This window comes from Camelus bactrianus, chromosome 34 (genome assembly GCF_048773025.1).
Source record: "Camelus bactrianus isolate YW-2024 breed Bactrian camel chromosome 34, ASM4877302v1, whole genome shotgun sequence".
NCBI classification, from domain to species: Eukaryota; Metazoa; Chordata; class Mammalia; order Artiodactyla; family Camelidae; genus Camelus; species Camelus bactrianus.
In genome coordinates this window covers 2,597,154-2,621,185 of record NC_133572.1, presented here as the reverse complement: position 1 = coordinate 2,621,185, position 24,032 = coordinate 2,597,154, and the positions used below count along the sequence as shown (strand labels likewise).

The 24,032-nt window shown below is 56.9% G+C and overlaps 1 protein-coding gene across 1 annotated transcript in view; it reads right to left on the bottom strand.

Moving 5' to 3' along the window:
* TSPAN9 (tetraspanin 9) overlaps window positions 1–24,032 on the bottom strand; it is a 167,099-nt gene that overhangs the window by 74,002 nt on the left and 69,065 nt on the right. The gene's annotated exons all lie outside the window — the stretch shown is intronic.

Below are 24,032 nucleotides of genomic sequence, written 5' to 3'. Positions count from 1 at the left end.
ACACACACTCGCTCGCGCGCGTCTGCACACGTGTGTCTGGCTAGGGCGCGCAGAGAGAAGGACCGCAGGGAAGGTGCGAGGTGTGGGAAAGGCGCTCGCGACCCAGGCCGCCCGCCCCGCCCCCTCCGCGCACGCGCGCGCGCGCAAGCGGCTCCGGAGGCTCCTGCAGCTGCGCGAGCCCCTCCACCGCTCCCCGCTCCGGGCGGGACGCGGTGCTCGCTGGGACCCCCGCTCAGCTGAGAAGAGTAGGTGGCTCTGGTCAGGTCCTGCCTTGCCCCTCCGAATCCTGCCTCGCCAAGGGTGATGTCTGAGTGCTCTGGGATACCGGCACTGGCACATAAGGGCTGGTCAGGGCACAGCACCAAGGGTGCTCTTGCTAGGGGCTTGGGAGCATCCAGGAGGAGCCCTTCATCCTACTATGAAACAGCAACAGTATCCCGAGCTTGTGCGAAAGTCTGCGTGCCCAGCTGGCAATAAAGAGGACTAGAAGACTGGGGTGGGGGCAACTCTCTTCTGCCACCAGTGAGAGGGTGCCCAGAGCCCCTGGAGCAGCGCCGTGTCTCCCTGGCCCTGTATCCCAGCACCTAACACCGTGCTTGGCTACCGAGAGGTGCTAGACAGGACGGCTGGATAGACGAATCCTGCCCTCGGGTATGTGAGTGTGAACTGTCCTCCTGGGATCCCACCAAACATTTACCCACCACCTGCTCTGTGCCAAGCGTGCCAGGCCCTTGGGGAAACAGGTATGAGGTGTGCTGCTCCCTGCCCTACAGATACACAAGCTCTAGCCAGGAAGACAGAAGGACATTAATCACCAAGGCCATGGGCAGGAACATAGAGCTATCACACTGGCTGCGGCCGAGCGAGCATTCATTCCAACCAGAGGAACTTCAAAACCCTCATCACAGGCGTGTTGCGGTGGCCCCGAGCTGCTGGATCTGCACCTCCCCAGCTAGAGGCAGGCCTGCATCCCCGGGGGCGGGCGTTCAGCTTCTTTAAAGGGACCTGCAGGGCTGCTACTATTCTGAGCCCCCTCCCCAGATAGCAGCCCAACCACGACACCCAGTATGTGTCACAACCATGGCACCTTACTATCCCCTGGGTGGGCACAGGGGTCCTGGCGGATCCCCGGCCACCTGACAGGAATGGCTAATGCCCCCTGTGCTCTGCAGCCGGACCAGCCCCTGAGGGGCTCATGGCTGCCACTTCATTCTCACAACGTTACTTCTCTGATGCAGGAGAGACCATTTACCAGCTGGACTGAGAGCCTGGAGGCCTGTTCTTCACTCTGAGCTCATTTTCTTAGCTGTGTGATCAGGGCAAGGTAGTTCGCCTTTCTGAGGTGCTGTTTCCTCCTCTTTAAAATGGGGTTCACAGAGCCCACCCCCAGAGGAGTCAGGATGTGATGACAGCATCGGGGGCCTAGGAACTGGGCCTGGCAGCAGGGTGGAGGGGCCAGATCAGCTGCTCTGGTGGCCTTGACTTCTTAGACTCAGGTGCAAAAGGAACCACCAGAGAGAACAGGTGATGTGAGACACCACCTCTCCTGCCCTCCTGGTCCTCCACTGCTCGTCGTGCTCAGAAGAGGTAGAAGATAGTCTGCCCTTGAGGGTCTCAGAGCATGTGAACAAGGCAGAGCTGCCTTTCTCTTTCCCTTTTTTTTTTTTTAAACCACAGAAAAAGTACAGTAGTACAGAATTCCCAGAGGGGAGGAAGAGAAGTGAATGCATGAAGTCAACATGTAACAGCTCCACTGACTGGCAGCGGCAGGGGTGTGGGCTTCAGGGTGAATGCCAAGCTCTCTGCCCTCCCTGCATTTCTCAGGCCTGCAGCCTTTGGTCTCTCGCCCACCCGCACACAATCCAAGCTGACGGGCGGCACACACCCCCTTTCGGACGTGCGCTGAGTGTCTCTGTACTGACATCATGTGTGGCTCCTGAGGCACCCTGCACCTCTACGGCTCAGCCAGAATTTGGGTGACACAGAGTGGCACTCGCCACCCAAAGGAATGTGTGACAAGGGCCACCATCATGGGAGAAAGGAGTCTTATTCACCTTGCCTCAAGTTTTTAAACTACCAAATTGAGATCTTCTTCAGCAATAATAGAAAATGCTTTGATTGCTAAGCAAGCCATTTACCAGCGGTGTCAAAAGGGAAGAAGGCTGGATGAGGGATGAATGGACAAAGATGTGGCACGTGGACAATGGAACACAACTCACCATAAAAACAGACAAAACCCTGCCATTTGTGACAATGTGGATGAATTGCACCAGTTAGGTAAAGTAAGTCAAAGAAATTCCATATGAACTCCCTCATAAGTGGGATTTTAAACAAATAAACCAAACCAAACCAAGCAAAAACAAACATGTGGACGCAGAGAACAGAGCAGTGGTCATCAGAGGGGGAGGGGGGCAGGGAGGGCAAAATGCATGATGGGTGGAAACTACAGTCTTGGTGGTGAGCACACTGTTGCGTACACAGAAGTCAAACTATGATGCTATAGACATGAAACTTATATGATGTTATAAACCAACATGACCTCAATAAATTTGAGAGAGAGATAGAAGGATGGAGAGGTCCCTAGCAGGGGCCACACCCCAGGTTGTTCGCAGGGAGATTCACTCAGCAGGAGGGTCTAGGACAGGGGCAGGTCTCCTATTGGCTGTGGAAATTGAACAGCTCCTGGGCCACGTGTCACCAGACTTGGCCAGGGTTCACGAAGGGTGACCATGATGGTAAAAGGGTCAGGGTAGAAAGGAACTAAAGGTCATTGTGTTTGCTTGTCATTTGTTTAGTTTCTGAGACTGATAAGGAAAACAAACAAAGAAGAGGGTTTGGCTGCAGCAGGAGGATCTGCATTAGAAGATTAGAGAGATGAATCGCTCAGGCTGTCCCCACGGGTGCCGGGTGCCGCCACCTTCTTCCCTGGGGAGGGGCTCATCCTTTTCCTTCCAGCCCCCAGCTCCTCGTCCAGACAAATTAGTTTGCCCACCTGCCTCTGCTTTGACCGTGGGGCTTCTTGAAGGAGGCAGGGGCTGTGTCTTAATCATTGTGTCAGCCCCGGCGCCTGTCCCGGTCACCACCTCAGTCAGGGCAGGTGCTCAGAATGGGTTGGCAGGTGGAAAGCAGGGAAGCCTACCAGGCCCAGGCCCCAAGTTCTCCCCCCGGACCACTCGAGAGCCCAAGCTCACTCACCAGAGGGTGGGACCCAAGCCAGAGTGTATGGGATTTTCCTGGGAAGCAGGCTGTCGAGGGCATCGGGACCTAGTGAGGGAGTGGAGGGACGGAAGGGCCCAGCTTTGGTAACAGAGTGTGAGACCACATGGTCAGCCTGTTCACGGCCACATCCCCAGCATGTGACCTAGCCTGGGACGGATGGAGAAACAGACAGACAAGAATACACACAAACTCATGGAGCAGAGAGGAGGAGTCAGGAAAGACAGGAGGTGGGGAAAGGAGAGGACTGAGACTGGACAAGATAGAGGACAGAGCTATTCCAGGTCCTCCCCAGTCTGGGTGACCAGCTTGATGAAGGCACTTGCATCCAGCCCCAAGTCCCTGGTGGACCTGTGCAGACTCCCCCATTCTGCCATCACATCTCAAGGCCCAAAAGGTGGAGGCCACTCCTGCCCGTGAAGAGACCTCGGCCGTGTGTCCACACCCTACGAGGGACTGGTGAGCAGGCCCATCAGAGCATGCGCTGCTGATACTGTGGACAGTTAGCTCAGCTCCAAGGATCGGATCACAGCTCCAGACCAGCCATCCCAGTCCTGACCCGGCCGAGAGCTCTCAGTGAGGCTTCGGGACCTGTGAGGAACCAGATGAGGTAGGGAGGGATCATCTCAAAGCCAGCCCCACTCGGCACACCCTAAGTGCCCCAAACCGTGGGGCAGCTGGGCCCGGATCTGGGAGAAAGGACAACATATGCTCAGAGGCCCTCAGTGACCCCAGTCTGTACCCACTGCCCGACCTGACCACAGAGAACAATGTCCTGCAAACTTCGGGCTTTGGGGCCAGGGGGATCTGTGTCCAAATGCCATCTGCAGTGAAGTACCCAAGTGCTGGGTAACCTGGAGTGACCACTTGCTGGCTCTGTATCTCAGTTTCCCCAACCATGAGATGGAGATGACACGCACTTCCCGAGCAGCATGTAAAAAACAGAGACTGAAGGTTGTGAATGGAATGCACGCTGCCCATCTGACATGGAAGATGTTCAGTGAATTGAGACGCTACTCTCATTATCAACAAGAATAGTTATTACAGTAAATATGGTCCCAGTCCCCATCGAATCATGACTGAACAGAGAAAGATGCAAGACAAGACATAGTCGACACAAAGTGTTCTGGGCTCAGATTCTAAGGGCAGGTGCCAGCCTGGGTCCTGGTCGTCCTCTCCTCTGCCCAGCACGCCTACTTTTGTCACCGCATCTGCCCCATGCCGTCCACATGCTGAGGACACCTGAATGTTCACCTGGGCCTGACTTGGCTTCTGAGCCCCCAGCATGGGACCTAATTTGTTTCTTGGAAGATGGGCAGGACAGGACAGGGCAGGAAGAAGAGGGTCCTGGTCGGCAAAAATCTGGGCAAAGCCAGAGGAAGAAGAGGGCCCGGGATGCCCGGGGAGGACACGTCCACGCTGCAGCCGGAGTGAGGCCTCACGGAAAGGGGGCTGGGAAGGGAGGTGGCGTTGGAGCAGAAGCGGCCCTGGCGGCCAGTGGTCCCCCACACCCAGCCCCAGCGACGCCATCCCTGACACCTTCCGGGCTAACCTCCACAGAGGAACCTCGCCATGTCCTCCTGGCCCAACCTTGGCACTTGCTTTTGGAACCTCCCGCACCATGCCTGCTAATTTCCGCAGCCCAGCTGGCATCTCGGCTGCTCTCGCCTCCTCTGAGGGGTCTGGAGAGGCGGCCAGGGCCTCTTCTTGGAGCATCAGCACCCGAGTCCGTCCTACCATAGAGCTGCCTGTTCATCGACGTCCCCACCCCCAGACTGTGGGCCCATGGGGCATGGCGCGGGGGCAGGGGGCGTCTCTGTACCCCAGCCCCTGGCGCAGAGCAGGGGTTCTCCAGTCCCTGCCAAGCACACACACGGAGAGGGAGGGCTTGTGGGGGTCTCAAGCAAGGTGACAGCCACTCCTCAGAAGAATGAGCCTCACCGGAGGGCACCCACGCCTCCCCCTGGAGCAGGTTCCCAGGGTGGGTGCAGCAGAGGCCGCAGGCTGGGGGCCCACCCGGGGAGCTGCCCACCCTGGGCTCCCAGGCCCTTTTCTCTAGGCAAGTTCCAAACAAGCCCCATCTTTCATCCCAAGTCCAATGAGCATCTCTATCGGATCCCCCCAAGGGCCTGCTGTGCAAGGCCCTGTGCTGACAGACAGACGTGCCCTCGCCCACTGCGTGGGGCAGGCACACCTGGGGCCATTCACGCGCGCACACAGAGGAGCAAGAAAGCGCTTGTGATTAGCACTTATCAGGGAGGGCAGGTGGCTCAGGGAGGATGAGATAAGGCCAGGCCGCCAGGCACAGGGAAGTGTGATGAAGGCTGAGGTTTACTGCCATGCTCCAGTGGAATTTCCTGACCCAGCAAATCCAATATCCCTGAACCACTCTGTGGAGGGCATTGACTTGACGGCCAGGACAGTACTCTCTGACCCAGCAGCCAGCCTGCCCGCAAGCCGGCCCGTGCAGCTGGGACCCTTCCGCTGACTCAGGAGCTGCTGCCTCCTCTCCTCCTCCCTCCACTGAGCCTGGAACCACTGCAGGCAGAACAGCACCCATGTGGCACTGGGAGATGCTATAAATGAGACGGAGAAAGAGCACTTCCCCCGATCCTACCTGCCCTGAGGCCATGGGGAGTAAGGAGGCTGCACACACACGCCACCCCAGCTGAAGGGAACGAGAGGTGGGGGGAGACACACCTGGGCACCCCTGTTAGGTAGAACTGGGCTGTCTGCAGACTCAGGTCTCATAGGCGTGAAGTCATGTGGAGTCTCTGAACCTCCACTGGCCACTTTGTAAAGTGAGGCAACTGCCACTGACTTCCCTTCCGCCCACCACCGGCTGACCCACGCCCAAGGGGCTGCCATCCAGGGCGAGGGGGCCTCGGAGCAGCAGCTGGTCTGTCCCAGGCCTGGAGGCATCGTTCTCATCTCAAAGTACTCGAGGTGAAAAGGCTCACCCACCACATGCTTTAGTCTGCGGTCCGGCCACCAAAACTCTTAGAGTTCCTGAAAGTTCTTCCCACAGTCTCTCTTGAGCTGCTCTGACCCAGGGGCATTCCTGCTGTAACCCAGTCACACATGAGGGGGGCTCAGACTTGCTCAACGCCTGCCCAGGCTGCAAACGGCACACACAACCCTGAAAACAGAGGCTCCTGCTGGCCCAGCTCTGCCTCCCACCCGCCCCAGGCTCCCCACCTCCTCAGACCCCTACCTTCAGTCCCTCTCCTAATTAACCCTGCCACAGGCTGCCACCATCCCTGTGCTGAGACGGAGTCCTGGGGTGCCACGCTGCCCCTCTCACCAGCTCGAAACCTTCTCTGGCTCCCTAGGAATTTAAGACAAATACTCAGGCTTGGTGTTCAAGACCGGCGCTGTACTGTCAGCCTGTGCCCCCAAGTCCCTGACCTGTGCCCTCACTCCCAGACCCCAAGCCTCACCCTCATTCACCATACGTCCTCAGCTCGACCCAGGAATTGGACACCCTGCAGCCCAGCCCTCAGCCTGTCTGGTGGGTGCTCACCCTTGCTAGATCACCACCATCTGTCCTCCCCCTGGAGGCCCTCTCTGGGGTCACCAGCCAGATTCGGTCACCTCCTGAACCCCGGGAGCTCAGATGTCCAGCCTGGAGCTTAGAGAATGTGGCTGGGCTCCAACAGGCCTGATGCGTCTGGGTGGCAGCGTGTCACTCATCCCCCAGGCTCCAGCCCCAGGGGGCACTTCCATATCCCAGTCGGCCTGGGCGCCAGGGCACACCTGCTTTTCCCCTCCTCCATGCCACTGCCAGAGGAAATGCCAGCCCGCAGCCTCGGCCAGACAGGACAGACACAGCAGGAACAGGCACTGAGCACTGGCGCCACCCCTCCCTCACTTGATCTCGCATCCTCCACGGATGCCCACTCTCCCTGTCCCCGCAGACAGCACGGCACACACATTTATCCAGCAGGAAGTCAGGTGCAGGCCCTGCTCGGACACCTGTGTGAACTGGACTGCAGACCTCCAGCTCTCGGAGCAGAGTAAGCAGTTTTTGAATTAATGAACGAACAAATGAATGAATGAGTACTTCCATTTCCTCATCTGTAGAGGGGGGCTAGGTCTGACTGGCAGGGGCAGAGAGGCATTGCTGGGAAAGGGCTTCATCCATGGGCCGTACTGCACCCCAGAGCTTCCACCCACACACACGACAACCAGCCAGCACCTTCACGGGCTGCACCAAAGACAACGGACATGGACACTGATGCCCAACCACTGAAGACTCCCTGCACCCACTGCAGGCCACCGAGGATCCAGTGTCCACCGGGGGGAGGAGCCACAGGCTGAAAGGGCAGCTCGAGCATGAGCCGGAGTGGACGGCATGAGCCAAGGGCTGGAGGCCCTGCCCGGGAAGGCCCCACCTGTCTGGGAAGGCTTCCTGGAGGATGTGTGTATATGCCGGTTGTCCCTCCCACTGGAGGAGAGGCCCCAGGTGTCTGCACACCCAGTGCCACGGTGTGACCACTGGGAATCAGTGGTTCCAGGTGCAGCCCTCACCCCGTGTGTGTGGGGGGGACACAGCAGGGCGGCCATCCCAGTGACATGTGAGGAGACCAGGACCGCGGAGCAGAGGGCTCGTCTGAGCAACTTCGTGGCAGGGCTGGGACCGGCGCCTCCAGCACCTCCCTCCTAACCAGACCCCTCCTTATGCCAAGTGGTTTTCCCAGGGCCCGTGCCGGACCCTGCTCCTGCATCCAGAGGCGGGCAGAGCCGCCCTGCCTACGCAGAGGGCGGGGAGGGGAGGGGAGAAGTGGTGTGAGAGGCCCCAGGCTCCAGGACCGCCCAGCCAGGGACAAGAGAGAAGCCCTCATCACCGCTCCGTGGGACATGCTGCGGAAACTTTGGTGCCCCCAGCACTCCCCAAGTCACCCTCGGCCGTCACATCCCCTGTGCTCTGGCCCCGCACAGCAGATACACAGGTGCCTGCCGATGAAAGCAGGCAGCAGCCCCAACCCCCAGAACCCCCGCCCAGGGAGACTGGGCGCCACGGGCCAGCAGTGGCTGGCATGCTGAACAGCCAGTCTGAGGGGACAAGCCGCGACCTGTGGTGCCTGCCACTCCCCATGGTGTAAGGACTCCCACTGCGGCCAGTCTCAAGCTACAGGCAGCGTAACAGCCTGTGGGCAAATTTTCTGATCTTTTACTGACAGGCTCATAGTACAGACAGGTTCCAGCAACCCCTGGTAACAGCCCAGCGTCCTCCCTCCCGAAGAAACTCCGAGGCAAGGAGAAGAACCCAGCAGGCCACGGGGGAGGAATGGGTGGCCCTCCGTCTGGTCTCCTGGGGTCCCCCGCGGGTGGCCTAGTAACCAGAGAAAGACCACTGACATCAGCTCCCGTACGACAGGCCCTCTGACGTGGATGAGACCAGGTCCCTGCCCTGCTCAAAACCCTCCAACGGCTTCCCATCTCCCTCTCAGGGTGACAGAGTCCTCACGTGCTGTCACCATTCACACCCGCCGCGTCCAGCCCACTCACCCTCTCCACTCGGGCCACACTTCCTGCTGATCCTCACTGTCAAGCCTCCGCGCTGGCCTTTCCCTCCTCTGGGACGCCCCTCCCTGAGGTGTCTCCACTGTCAGCTCGCATCTCTGTCACAGTCCGCTGACGCCATCTCCTCCAGGACCTCCCCGTCCAACTCCGGACCTCCCCCAGCACACTCAGTGCCACCCCGCTCCCGTCTTTCCACACCACTTATCCCCAGCAGACGAGGCAACTTGCTTTTTTTATTAATCGATGGCTTGCGATCTCCCGCTCACCAGAACTAAGCTTCATGAAGGCAGGGTTTTGCTCTGTTTCATTAACTGCTGTGTTTCCAGGGCCAGGAAAGCTTTACACATGGCAGGTCCTCGACTAATAGTTGCCAAGTGAAGGGAAGCCTGGAGGAGGTCTCTACCAAGTCCTCTCGGTGCTGTCTTGCTCCCAGGAGGGGGCAGCAGGGGGGCCGGAGCCCCAGTGGTCAGTGCCTGCCTGGCTGGGACTCAAGGCTGTGACCTGGCCCAGCCGCCCCCCATCCCACTTCTGCGTCTTGCTTTCTCGTCCCACTTAGGCTGAACGGAACCCTACATGGCTAACCCTGAGCAAGCAGCAAGGGCCGGAGCCAAACAGGATGCCGCGTCTGAAGGCCTCTGACTCTGCCGGGAGGCCCTGAGGTCAGGTTCGAGGCCTTCCCTTAAAAGGTCTTAGGAAAGACAAGCTCTTGGCTTCACCTCTGCACCAGACATACCTGAGCCCTCAACCACACCGCCCCCTTGTCCCCCAGCCCTGTGCCCGGAGCAACCCCCAAAGGACTCTGTCCACCCCATGGGTGAGAGCCACTGGTGCCCCTTCCCCAGGCAGCTGCCCCATCACGCCTCCGGCGGGCACCCCGCGTGCAAGGCGGCCAGCTCACACGGCTATTTTAAGCTCTGCGGGCCCAGCTGTAGCACGTCTCCACAGCGGGCTGGTGGCCCGGGGCTGGAGGCAGGAGCAGCTAACTCACGGAGGAGTGCTGACCTCGAGAGCTGGGGGTGGAGGGTGACCATCCTCTGTAACAGCAGCCCTGCTCTGCAGGGACCGGAAACTCCCATCCACACCCTCAAATCCACCAGCCTTGAGAAAGTGAGTCAAGGGCCGCACTGGGCACACCCAGATTCCATTGCTGAATGTGACCCCTGGGTTTCCACAACAGAATGACTCCCAGCCCCACCCTGCCTACCCCTAGAAATTCCAGCAACACTAGAGCTCGCACAGCACCCAACCACCAGGACCTGATGAAGAGAGACAGACAAGGATGCAGACAGGCTGCAGGGGCGGAGCCTCAAATACCAGGACCAGCTCATCCTCTGAGCCCCCCAGCCCCTTCTCCCTTCTCAGTGCCCCCAGTGACTTGGCACAGAGCAAGGCTCACAGCCATGCTCACAAACACTTGTTGACTAAATGACAATTTCTAGGTCTATTCAAACCCACGCATGATGGAAGCGTATCGGGACAACCCAGTCTCGCTTGCTGTGGTCAGTATCATCACTACTGCAACTTGTCTGGTGACCCGCTGGGCACCAAACCCAAAAATAAAGGCCACAGGACCAGGAACGAAGAGGGTTTTGTGGCGAGACAGGGGTGTCCCAGCCTGCAGCCCTTTCAGGGAGGGGCTGCCTCCACCCAACTCCAGGGGACAGTTACACTGTGTCCTCTGGGGAGAGGGCCCCTTGAAGTGCGCAGCATGGAGGTCCTGCTCCAAGCCCCCTCCCTCCGCAGGACGTCCAGCCACCAGGAGCCGGCTTGAGAAGCACCGCACAGAACGGGGACCCCGGGCAAGCTCTACCCACCCACAGCCTCTCGCCACAGGACACTAGCAAAACCCAGGGCAGGACAGGTCACACACGCCCGGGGCTCCCAGCCACGGCCTCGGCTCTAACAGTAACACTAACCCCGGGGGGCAGGAAGGAGGGCCAGAGGTGCTGCAGTTACAGAGCTCTGGGGCCTGCTTCCCCGCCTCCTCAGGACGGAGCCAGCCACCCGCACCTCAGAGAAACAGACCCGCCATGCAACCCAGGGGGCGGGGGCGGGAAGTCCTCTGACTTCTGCCGTTAGAGGAAGATGCAGAAGCTGGGGGCCTTCAGAGACCACGTGCTCCACGTCTCCTCCCCCTCCCCCAGCTTCCATCAGTCAGACTCCTCTGAACATCTCTGCCGTAACTGCAAAAGCAACAGCAGCCTGCGTTTACAGGGGAAAATGTACCTTGTTGAAAGGGATTTCTTTTCTCCCCCCATTTTATAAGTTGAACGATAGCTGATTTACAATGTTGTGTTAGCTTCTGATGTGCAGCATAGCGATTCAGTTATACATGTATATATTCTTTTTCATATTCTTTTTCATCACAGGTTACTTACTATAAGCCATTGAATCTAGTTCCCTGTGCTGTGCAGTAGGACCTTGTTGTTTATCTTTTCTGTACATAGTAGTTTGTATCTGCCAGTCCCAAACTCCCAATTTATCCCTCCCTCCCTCCTTTCCCCTCACTGGCAATCATAAATTTTTTTTTCTATGTCTGTGAATCTCTTTCTCTTTTGTAAATAAGTTTATTTCTGTCATTTTTTTAGATTCCACATATAAGTGACATCGTATGATATTTGTCTTTCTCTGTCTGACTTACTTCACTTAGTATGATCATCTCTGGGTCCATGGAAGGGATTTCACAGAAGTGACTCCCCCCAAATGCAGAGACATCATTGTATGGAAGGTGAGGTTACTGGCTCCAGGCAACCCCTGAGCCGAGCCTCCCCACCACCATCCAGTGCCATGTTCTCGCAGTGGGGTGCCCAGGCCACCCACCTCAGAATCCTTGGGTGTTGGTACCAAATGCAGATGCTTGGGCCCTCTCTGGCCTTACTGAGTCAAAATTTCTGGAGGCAGGACTTCAATAACCTCCTCTGTACCCCCTCCAGAGGAGGGGGCTACTGGTTCCACCACTTAAGTAGCTACTCAGGTCCCACCACCTCAAGCAAACCTGCCCAAACTAGAGACTTCGGGGGTGTAAGACCCCACTGCCCCGTTCGGTCCATCTCCTAAAGAGACATCTGCACATGACCACCAAAGGGGCACTGAGACATTTCAGTCAGTAATCTGAAGTCACACCAGCTGGGGAGGCAATCCTGGCCAAAATCTCCCCTCTCCAGCAGGGACATGTCTGCCAAAATCACGCTGTCAGCCTGAGCACACACTCGCAGACGTGCCTAATGGATGAAGAGGGATGCGGTGGGGAGAGGGGAGGGGACAGGATGGGAGGGTTAGCTCACTGCAGGGCGGCTCCTCTCCCTCGTGCCTGTGCGTCAGCTGTGGGGACAGAGTTGTGCCTTTGTTCACCCTCAGACAGGCCCGACCCCAGCATGGGCCACCAGCACAGCTATCCAGCACTCCCTGCATCGCCTCTAGAGAAGGCCCTCCACCCGTCCGCCATCCGTCCTGACCCTGAACCCGCCATTCTGTCCCAGCCTTGGGGAGGGCTGCGTGCCTCGCTCAGCTCTTACCAGCCTGCCCCAATTCCAGGCTTCCATTAGCATCCCCCCCACCCCCAGGCACGGGGGCTCCTCGGGCTGATGGCCCAGTTCTGAGCCCCTTCCTCCCGGCCCTCCCGCCTTGCCACCCCCATCACGTGGTCTCACTGACTCAGCCCAGGCAGCCACGTGGGCAGACCCTGTCCAGGCCAGTGGACTGTCAGCCTCAGGAGGTCAGAGCACAGTCAGATCCCTGCTTGGTCCCCTCAGCTTCTGCCACATCCTAGTCCCGTGCCCATGACTCCATGAACACTTGTTGAATAAATGAACAAAGTCTGAAAATCCACCAGCCGGTGCTTCTGTTAGTATCTCGTGCCAACAAAAAAAAAAAAAAAAAAAGGAAAGGATTTGCTATGTTGAAGCATCCTTGTGACCCTGGGATGGATCCAACTTGATCATACTGTGTGATCTCTTCTAAGTGTAGTTGGATTCAGTTTGCTGATATTTTGTTGAGAAGTTTTGCATCTATATTCATCAAAGACATTGGCCTGTAATTTCCTTTTTTTGGTGGTGCCTTTGCCTGGTTTTGGTATCAGAGTGATGGTGATAAAATTCAGCATCCATTCGTGATTGAAGGAAAAAGACTCTTACCAAGGTCGGTATAGAGAGAATATATCTCAACATAATATTTTAACAGGGGGTGGGGAGAGGGAAGAGAAACCCAGGGAGAGAGGAAAGAGAAAAGCTCACCACAGAGGCCAAGACCAAGGCAATGGGCCCAGGGCCCACAGGCCCAGGGAACCCGGCGGGCACGTCGATGTCTCCCTGCCTCCCAGCGCCCACCGGGCTGGCCAATGAGCAGCTTCTTCTCTCCATCAGCAGAGCATCTCCCGAGCAGAGAGCCTGCCTGCTCTGGGTGAACTGACTGGAGTAATTAACTTCCCTAATCTGCTGCCCCCCACCCACCTTTTGGAAAGGGACAGCAGCGCCCAGGGGCGGCCGAGCAGTGTCAGGGGAGGGGCACCCGTCCCTCAGGTCCTGCAGCTTTCTCCACTAGCCCCAAAGTGCTGGCAACTCCAGCCCATCCCACGTCACACACGGCCCCCAGAGACTTCAAACCGCCCTCATGGCCTCCAAGACACACACACATACACTGACTGGGGAACCCCTCTCCACCAGCCTACATCCTGGCCGTGGTCCCCTCTGGAGCTCAGGCCATCTGTCCAATTCAGAAGGGAGCAGGGAGGAGCAGGCAGAATGAGGCACAGAAGATAAGACTGCCGTGCGGGTCGGTGGGGCAGAGGGCAGCAGGAGGGCACACGGGTGGGGACAGAAGACCCAGGCTCGAGTCCTGTCTCTTAGGGACTGTGCAACTTTGAGCAAGCCCTTGAGCTGCAGTCTCCCTGTCTGCAAAATGGGCATAAAGCCTATCTCCCTCGAGGGCTCTCCGAGGACCCAATGAGCCCAGGAAGAGTTACTCGTTTACATCAACCCCCCCTCCCCCAGCAGGACCCTACCGGGGGCGATCCTGCACCATCGCCCTCTGCTTGAACACCCCAGAGGCTAGGAGCTCAGCAGGCAGCTCCATCCCCAGGCAGCTGTTCCTGAATCTGAGCCCCACCCACCTCTGCCTTCTACCTTAGAGATGGGCGTGGGGCGTGGGAGACTTGGCCATGGAATCAGCCACATCAACATCACGTCCCAGCAAAACGTCACGCACTGCTCTGAGCCTCAGGTACCCCCTTGGAACCACGAGTACAATACATGCCCCATGCCAGGGAGCCCGAAGTCTACACACGGTGCCTGACTCGGTGCCCAGCAGGCACTACGTTTAGTGACTAGTAGATGATACTTCTTTTTACTAGCATCACCACTTTATCCTGGCTAAAAGAATGACTCCCTCCCTCTGGAGCGGTAAAGCAGGGGCCAAATTCCCCTCTCGGGTGCCAACCTTCTGCACATAAGGAGACAGCACCACGCACCCCTGAGCCTTCTCCCCAAAGCAGAACAGCCTCCTTCCTCCCACTGTCACTCAGGCAGCCTGCAGACCCACACTCCTCCCCGCAGCTTCCCTGCCCTGCTACATCCAATCAACGCCGCAGCCCCGGGACCCAGCACGGAGTAGGTCCCGTGGAACATCTGGCAACCGAGTACTCGGTGAGGTAGCCAGACACTCTGCTCCATGGAACTGGAACTGCAAACAGCAACAGGCCGGGCTGGCTACGGACGCCCTACCTCCATCAGGGCGGCCCGGTCCCCCTCCCCTTCCCGCTGAGCATCAGACCATCACACGCAGAGCCCCGCCGGCGCCAGCACCTGCCCCGTCTCACCTCAAGCTCTTCAAGCCAGAGCTCCCCACTCAAAATCCCTGCAGCTTTCCAGTCTAATCACAGGACATGGGCCGCAGGGGCGACGGTAAACCTGGACCCGTTACCGTCCATCTTGTTAGCTCGGTTAGTTCTGCTGTGTTACTACTGCACACTTGTGATTCAAAGTCCCAGGTCTATCATCCAGCGTGTCAGTAAGTTACTTCTTTCAACGTTCAGAAGATCACAGAATGCTCGCACTAGAATGGGTTTTACAGACGGTCAAATTCCCTGTCTTCCACATCCAGAAGAGGAAACGGAGGCCCGGAGCAGTGGTGTAACTTGCCCAAGGACACCTGTAATTTTGTGGCAAAACTGAGATTTGCGCCCTGGACCCTCCTTCCTCTCAGCCCACATCACTCACAGCAATGCTCTATAACTTCGGAGCACTTACTTTGTGCCAGGACGTTAATACCTATTTTCTCCAGTCCTCATAACCGCCCTGCAAGATAAACGCTGCTTCCCCATTTGACAGAGGAGAGAGCTCAGTAGCTTGTGCTGGACCACATGGACCAGGGGCACATGGCCAGAGTGAGGAAAAGAGCCTGCTCTGTGTTACTCCAGAGCCCCTGCCCAAGGCACCAGAACACCTCCAACCAGACGTCCAGCAGGAACACAGATCAATAGGTCTATGCCTAAATTCGTTATCTTCTCTCTCCAGTACCTCCCTGCTTCTCCTTTGGTGTTCTCTACTGTTAACAGCATCACCACCAACTTGGTCACTTAAATCAGAAGCAGAGAGAGATTCCTCTGACTGTTACTTCACCTCTTTACCCCGCAGATTCAAGCAAGCCCCCGGCCTAGAGCCCATCCTCCCTCTCCTTCGTGCCATCCCGCGGCAAGGCTCCTCTAGCTATCCCCTCCTTACAAAACCTGCACGAACTCTTAGCGGCCCCTCTGCCTGATTTCTCTTTCCCCGGCCTCTCTTCATCTCCTGGACACCTTTCACACATGTCCTCATAATCACATTTCTAAAGTAAGTTGATCTTATGTTGTCCTAACTTAAAAACATGGCTGGTTCTATTCCAAATTCCTCTGAAGAACAATCAGTTCCTTCACCACAACCTGCAGGCCTTCCACTTGAACTCCTATGCACCCTGCAAGACCCAACTCAAACCCATCAGCTGCTTGTCTGGCCCCTGCCCTCCCGGCTTCCCTAAGTCAGTCCTTCTGACTCAGCCTCTGGGAGTGCCTCTCCTGGAGAACTTCCAACCGCACTTTGCAGGAAGGCGGCATTTCTGAATCCCCAGCTCCAATTTATGAATTTGCTCCTTCATTAATTTGCTAATGTACTCAACCCTGAAAACACTCGATGAAAACTGTTGTGTAAGTTAGAAAATCAGGACTCTGTTTATAATTTTATTGTGCAAAATAATCTTCTGCTAACCTAAGTAAAAACCTGTGTCTGAAGATCAAATTTATCTTAGAAAGATGACATTAAAATACTGACTAACAAGGGTCCTTGTTAAAATGCATGAAATTCAAACCTCCTGGTGATGAGGCACTCACTTTGGAGGCATCAGTGACCACGAAGAAGAGAAAAATCCAACTTCAAGAAATTAAGAATCCAAGCTATAAGAGGTACAATAGATGTGTGAGTATGACCCAGATGAATGGATTTGCTCGCTGTTTCCATTAGCTGTCATCTGCAGCAACTCCCAGAGTAGTGCTTTTCAAACTGCAGGTCATTTCTCATTAGTGGGTTATAAAGTCAGTTTAATGGGTCAAGAAGAGTATTTTTTTTAAATTAAAACAAAACAAAATACCAGACTATCTCACACAGAGGTTTCATGAAACAGTTTTTCAGGGGTAGCTCCCACACGCACGCGCACACACACACACACACACACATAGTGAATCACAGAGTTTGAGAAACACAGCCCTGGGTCTTTAATAGCGACACGTACAGCCCACGAGTCTCAGAACGTAGGCTGATGGCCCATGAGAACACGCGCTTTCCAGGCATTAAATTGCGAGTGAGTTACTTTCCACAGGGGGCCAACACCTGGTCAGGGAGGTTTACAAGACTGCAGGAGATACACTTGGATTCACCCTCCAAGATGGAGATGTGCATAAAGGATGCCAAAAAGTTACTGTGAGAAGGATGCCAAAATGTACCGTGAGAAGACAGAGCAAGCCTTGTCCTAGTGAAAACGTGCCCCAGGATCACCGGATCCAGGAACAGCACCTGCTGGGCAGAGCTCCGGCTGGGAGAGTGGACTTGGGATGCTGGCCTGCCAGACGGGACGTGGGTGCTCGCCTCACAGGGAAGCAAAACCACTAGTGGACCGTGTATAACACAGACTCTTTATTCATGTATTCCTCTCCTGATGGCTGAAACAAATCAAAGTGGGTTTAAAAAATGCATGAAGTTAGCTCAGCCCAGAACTATACCTTCCTAACCCATTAAACTAGAGAGAACCAATTCTGAAGTGAGCCAATATTTTATCCGTTACAAATTCTACACAGCTGTCTGCCTCATGTGTCTGAAGGAGACCCCACCTCCCACGGGCGCTCCGAAGCAGAAGGAAAACATCATGACCTTGCATTTGAAGGCTCTGCCCGGGCACGATGGGCTGGGGTCTCATTTCACTTAAGGCAGAATGAGAGGAACGGTTTTAAAAAGCAAGGGGGAGCCTCCAGAAGAGAGCAGTTAAGGACAGGGACAGGTGACCGAAGCAGGTGCTCCCACCACCCCAGGCCAGCAAACCCCGCCCCACCTGGAGCCGAGTGGGGCCACGTCGTGTCGGGTGTGACGCAGCACTGTCCCTTCCTTCCTAGATGACTTTGGGAGGTGCCTTCCTGTCTGCGGCATCCGTGGTTCCAGGATGAGGAACGATGGTGACTGTGGGGTTGCCACCAACAATGGGCCCTCCCCCCGGGCCCCCCGGCCTATTTCCAGCTCCCAATAGTTCCTGTCTAAAGCCCACATCCACTGAGGAATCCAGGGCATCCCGGACCCAGCATTGTTCAAATCACACATTCCTCTGCACACAAAGCCACTGAATAACTCTCATTCCTCCACCTCCCAGGGGAAACCACATCAGAGGGCGAGCAACGAGACCCCTGTGTGTGATGGGAACAAAGAGGGGTGGCCACAGGGCGCCCACCGTCGCTCAGCTCCTGGCAGCGGATGCACAGACCTGGGCACAAGGCTCGCCCGCCCTTCCCACTGAGCCCCTTCCCACGGGCCCAGCCACCTCAACTCACAGCAGCCAAGGGCAGCTGTGAGCAGCCGGAGCCCCACCTGTCCCCTCGGTCCAGACACACTGCTTTTAAAGTGTCAGTGCTTCTGTACCACTGCTCTCCTGGCTCTTTGCGAAAACTGCAACGAAAACCCGCAGGGGAGGGAAGGAGAGGGCCGATTTGACTGAGACCCTACCTGTCAGGCACGGGGCTCAGCATTCGGGTGAGAAGCCCCTCCATCTCTAGCAGTCACCTGCCACGGCTGAAGACAGAAATGCGAACGGAGGGAAAAGGCCACGAGATATATTATCCTAAGCCCTGCAGGTGGGGTGAGGGGCGCAGTCAGAAAGAAAGATGGAGGGAAAGAAGTCTGCTGAGGGGGAGAGGCGGACACCACACCTGCCCTGGGGGCCCGGCGAGGACATCACTGTTCCTTGTCCCCCACGGGGGGCTGCCTGCTCCCAGAGGGCCAACACAGCGCGCAACTTGCTTTCAGCCCAGAGGAACCCACCCTACCATCAGACAGCTGATAAGTGGGCCAGACCCCTTTCTGGGGCAGAGGACCCCACACCCCAGGCGCACCCAGCCCCTCCTCCCAGCACCCAGGGATATGAGCTCTGGGTGAATAACTTCCATGATGAGGAATTTCACTACACTGTTTCTTGGCCATAAAAAACTGGGGAACACTACAAGTCACGGAAATTCACATTGAAACAGCCAAGCTATTGCTGTTTACCTATCAGAGGTTAGGAAAAGATATGCACACAGTTAAGCAAGGCTGGCCAGTGGCTGGCAGGAGTGGGGGACACCTCCTCGGTGTCTCCCGCCCCCACACCTGGCCGCCCCCCAACACCTCGACCACAGACTCCTTGGCCTCCCAGCCTCGCCTGCCCTCCTCCCTGGGGCTCTGCCAGGCCCCTATTGACGTTCAGATGCACTCATTTCACTCACCTGCTGAAACACTTCACTGGCCCCACTTTTTAAGGAGCGTTTGAAGAAAAGCTCTGGTGGGTACTTGGGGGAAGACTGGGCAGGACTCAGGGGGGCCTCAAACGTGCACGAGTCATGGCCAAGTCGGGGGCGGGCGGGCGGGGCGAGGGTGTGATGTGAGACCTGGTGCGCGTTCTCCTCGGGGTTTCCTCTAACGCTGACCTGACACCTTCTCCCTGTGACCAGGCTCCAGAAAGGGGTCCAAGTCACCAGACGAAAAGGAAGGAAGCCCTAGTGGAGGTTAAGTCAGTCAGCGGCTCAGTCTCCTTTTAACTAACTTTTCAACTGTGGCCGGGCCAAGACAAAATACAACCAGCAGACACTGACACAGCGTCCTCCAACCCCATGGGGGGCCAGCAGGTGGGAGCAGAATGTTACCTGGACGTCCCTGCCCCCTGGCCACACACGCCCTCCCTCGGCCACGCTCACCTTGCCCAGTGTAGCCTCCTCCTCCCGGACACCAGGCAAAACTGGACCTTGTCTTCTGCACTCTGAGCCCTGTGTTAAGAATCACTCTGCCTGCTGCTGTGGGAATCTGGATGCTGAGAAGGGGGAGGGGGGAGCAGGGAGGATTCCTGTTCATCCCGGAATTCTAGAACCTAGTACAGTGCCTGGCTCCTGACAGGTGAAAATGCATGAATGAATGAACAAAGCAGCGAACTGACACACACCAGGCAGAGAAGGCCAGAGGTGGGGGAGACAGATCCACGCTGCTCCAAGGGCTGGGACGGGCAGTAGGTGCTCCAAGCAGAAAAGGAACGGGCCGTGGGCTGAGTGGTGCCCTGGGAGCCAGCATGGGGTCTGCATAATATGCAGCGTGCAGATTCCCAGAAATCAATGCTGATTTTTATAACACTGCTGCCCACAGCCACCCTCCCTGCCTGATTCCAGGCTCGGTGTTAAGTATCTTTCTATTTATAAAGCAATGCTCACAGCACTGCTGCAAGGCCAGTCCCACACCAGCCACGAGCAAAGTGGGGCCACAGGAGAAACTGAGGCCCAGAAACAAGGCACCAGAAATGGCAGGCAGGTTTCTGGCCCAAGAAAGCCTCCCCCACCCCCAAGCCCCTCACCAGGGGGCCCCCCAACCAGCGGGAAGTCCCTGCCCTTCCCCTTGGCTCCCTCACCACCGCCAGGGAGGCCAGGCCTTCCAGAGCCAGTCTACTGAGCACCGAGGGACCGGGGCATGGGGATCCCGGCTTTCCAGGCTCCCCACCACCGGCACCTCATCTTACACCTTCTCCCAGTTGGCCAGGCTTCAGCCCCTGGGGCTGCCCAGCTTATCAGGCCCCTTGCCCGGGGCGGGGCCAACCTCTCAGTCCCTTCTCCAACCCCTGCAAGTGCCTGGACATCCCAAGGCCTTGTACTCAAGGCTGAGGCAGCTGATTTCTCGCATGCGGCCTCTTGGGCTTTTTCCACCTCGTTCTGGCTTCGGACTAAGGATGGCCCCAGCCCTCAGCCCCCAGGTCCCTCAGGACCAGCACATCCTACACAACACCCCCTACTTAGCAGGGCGTGCCCACAGAGCACTTGTGAGGTCCCAGGCTCCCCCTACCCTGCACATCACACCAGGCACAAGGCTGGGGGAACAAGGCCCTGTGAGCACTCCTGGCCGCCTCCTTGGAAAATAAGGATGCAAAGATGAGGAGGCACTGTGCGCCCCCAAGCAGCACACCCCTGAGTCCTGGTCAGGTTAACACAGCGGCTGGAGAGCACTGCGTGCTGGCTCATAACGAGGACCGGAGGAGGGCCAGCCCAGGCCCAGCAGGACACACGCTCATGAAGCGGACACACAAACAGCCCTCCGTTTCTAACACAGGATCACGGGATGTGAGGACTGGAAGGAGACCTAGAAGTCGGTCAGTGTGTGCCCTCCTTATGATGGAAAAAGAAGAGCTTCCAGGGGAAGAGTGACCTTATCCAGGATCACCAGCAAGGCAGTCGCAGAAGCAGCACAAAACCTCAAGGCTCCAGACTCCGTGACCAGCCTTCTCCACCACGCTCGGCTCACTGGGCAAACCCTTCCTGGGCAGGGGTCCGCAGGCTCTGTACTTGGCACATGGGGTCCATTTAAGACATAGCTGGTCCCTGCTTTCAAGAAGCTTAAAATGTAAGAAGAAAGAGTCAGAGAGGGGAGATGGGGGAGAGATAAATTAAACAAAAAAATCTTCAAACCAAACTCTTCAGACAGCACGTGCCGTGGGCAGCAGCACACCTCTAGGCAGGGCCCGGCACGCAGGTCTGCTTCCCCGGGGGCACCTGCGCTGACGCCTCAGGGGAGCCAGAGCCTGCCTGTCCAGCAGAGGGGGTGGAAGGGCACCTCCAACCCAGGGAGAGCTAACAGCACAGGCGAGCCCGAGACTGGATGTTTGTGGCAGGATCACGTCGGGGCAAGAAGAGTGTGCAGCTTGTGAGAGCCACGGTAGCCAGGCTGCAGCTCCTCTTGGGATCCGAGGGGCCACCCAGAGTCAGAGCCTGCCCCCAGCACCACGGGTAACCAACGCAGTCAATTCTCCCGGGCCCGGTGAGCAGCCTCCAGGCAAGGGGCACCTGGGCCGCAGGCGTGGCCGCTCCACGGCATGGAGAAGATGGCTTGGAGGGGGCTGGTGGGGAGGCCACTGTGAGGTTCAGGCCGGAGATCCTGAGCATCTGCGCTGGGAAGGGGGCTGGAGAGACCAAGTGGAGGAGGAGACGGCAGCATCTGCATGCGGGGGTCCAGAGACAAAGCTGAGAATGATTCCCACGCGTCTGACGGGAGGTGGGGTGGGTGGGGCCGCCCTGCACGGAGACCACCCTCTCCACTTAATAGACTCCCCTGCCTTTGGTTTGTCGCCTTTGGTGCCTGCGCACCCACGGCAGCTCCGTCCTCCCCGCGGGCTCAGTCAATACCTGCAGACTAACGCTGATTACAAGGCAAGCGTGACTGCAGAGCTGAGGGAAGCCAGGCTCAGCGACAGTGCTGATGGGTCCAGGCCCGCGTGGGTCACAGCAGCTGGCCCACCCCACCACCGAACCTGTCACCATTTCACTCTCCATGTGCACCGTCGGTAGCTCCTGACCGGAATGGCGCCGGGCGTCCTGCTGGCTGGCGGGGCGCAGGAAGGTGAGTGGGAACACCCAAGACCAGCCTCCTGCGATGCTGACTCTGTGCACTAGGGTCGGACTCACCAGCTGCTTTTAAATCCCCAGGTGACGCGGATGCTCACTCCAGACTAAGAACCACCGACTATTAACCCCCTCGTCTTAGAGAGGAGCAGGCCTGCAAAGCTAAGCAGTGGTGCGCAGCTCTGAACGGAGAATGGCCACAGTCCCCATCCGAGCTGGCTCCCCAGGGCCACATGCAGGGCTGGTCAGGAAGGCAGAGCGACACCTGCCTCCCAGGGACCAACCTGCATCCCTCCGCAGCAGTGAGCTGCAGGGGTGGAGTAGGGGGGCGCTGTGACAGATGGATCCTGCTTTGCCGGCTGCTGCCGGAGGGCCAGGGAGGAACAGGAGAAATGAAGAGCCTGGAGATAACTTCCCTGTGATTTGTGCCGCCCGAGATGCCCTGCAGCAATATTTATCCTGGGGCTCTGTCCCACTTTCGTTTATTATCCAGCTTAGCTGAGTTATCACAACCAGGACGGGACCCATAAACTAGCTACCTGACACCACTGGGACCATGCAGCGTATTTTAAAATCCCAAGGAGCAGCTTCCACCCTCCGAGGAAGTTTAAAGGAGCAGGTGCACACCTCATCCTCTGGGGACGGTGGTCACTCTCGCAGCAGGCACAGGAGACCTGCCACTCGGCCGCCGATCCCAGAGCGGCACCCTGAGCCTGCGCTGCCCGCGCCCCTCCGTGTCTCTCCCTCTGGCCACCGCCCCTTGCTCAGCCTGCGTGGCACACCTTCCAAAGGCCCCAGATCATTTCCAGGGCTGAATTTTATTCGTCTATCAACAGCAAGTCCTTAAAACATTTGCCGGTAAAGGAATGAACAGTGAATTTATCGAGCATCTTCGATTATAAGATGTTATATAAGAGGTTCGTCCCAGGCAGAGGGGCGAGGAGCATAGGACCAGGTCCTCACCTACCAGATCTATTCATACAGACACAGGGCTGGGCAGCTAGCCACAGAGGAAGGAGACGTGGGGCAGAGGAGAGTGTCCTCCCGCAAGGGCAGCCAGGATGTCCAGGGTCAAGGGATCTTCAGGGTTGGTGCTTGCTTCAAGGAAAATTTGACAAGAGGGTGGACAGTAATTCCCAGATTGACGGCAAACAGCTTCCAAAGATCACAAATCAGTCATGTCATCTAGTCACTGGGTTTAAGGCATTGCCCAAAACCAGAAGGAAAAAAAAGACACACACACACACACACACACACACACACACACACACACACACACAAATCTCTGCCCTCATATGGCTTATATTCTGATTTGAGGACAAGGGATGACAAGAAAAAAATACAATTAAGAAAGAAGTTTAAAAGACACATGTCTGATATGCTAAGTAGAAAATGAGGAGGGATGGGGGAGGCCAGGAACATATGGGGTGGGTTGGGGGAAGCAGCTATTCTAAACAACGGTCAGGGAAGGTCCTGGCGGTACCTTCGAGCAAGAGCAGCAACAGAAATACACCGTGGGAGGCTATTAAAATAATGCAAGCAAGAGCTGATGGATGGTGGCTTGGATCAGGGCTAGAGCAGGGGAAGCAGTAAGAAGAGACAGATCAGATCCTCTGGTTGTTGCAGAGAGGAACCAGGGTGGGACCAGGGGTTGCTGTCAAGACCTTAAGGTGTCTGTCAGTCATCCAAGTGGAGATGCGAACCCACAACTTTATGAGAAACAGGAGAAACTTCAGAGAGTAAAGCCGGGAGTCCTCACCCGACACGCAGTGACGTGCTCCCCAGCAGCCCTCCCAGTGGGCACCACGGCCACGGTGATCCTCCTGCCCTGCTCAGGGGTCCAGGCCGTTGTCCCCAGCAGCCCTGCTTGGCTCCTTGGAGAGGTGTGATCTCTGTGCCCGTCTCATTGTATAGATGAGGTATTCTGTGGCCGGCGGGGCCACCCCCACCGGCAGCGCAGCCCAGCTCAGTGAGCCCTTCTCCACGCTGCCCAGACACACAAACTAGATTTTGTTTTCAAGAATGTGATTTTGGTGACAAGGGAAAGATCTCTCCTTTGAACAGTTTTTTTTCCATAAAGTTGCTTTTGAATTCTGAGTTCTCTCCTAAGAACATATATTACGTGCAAAATCCATGCCACATGACACCTGGATGCAAACGG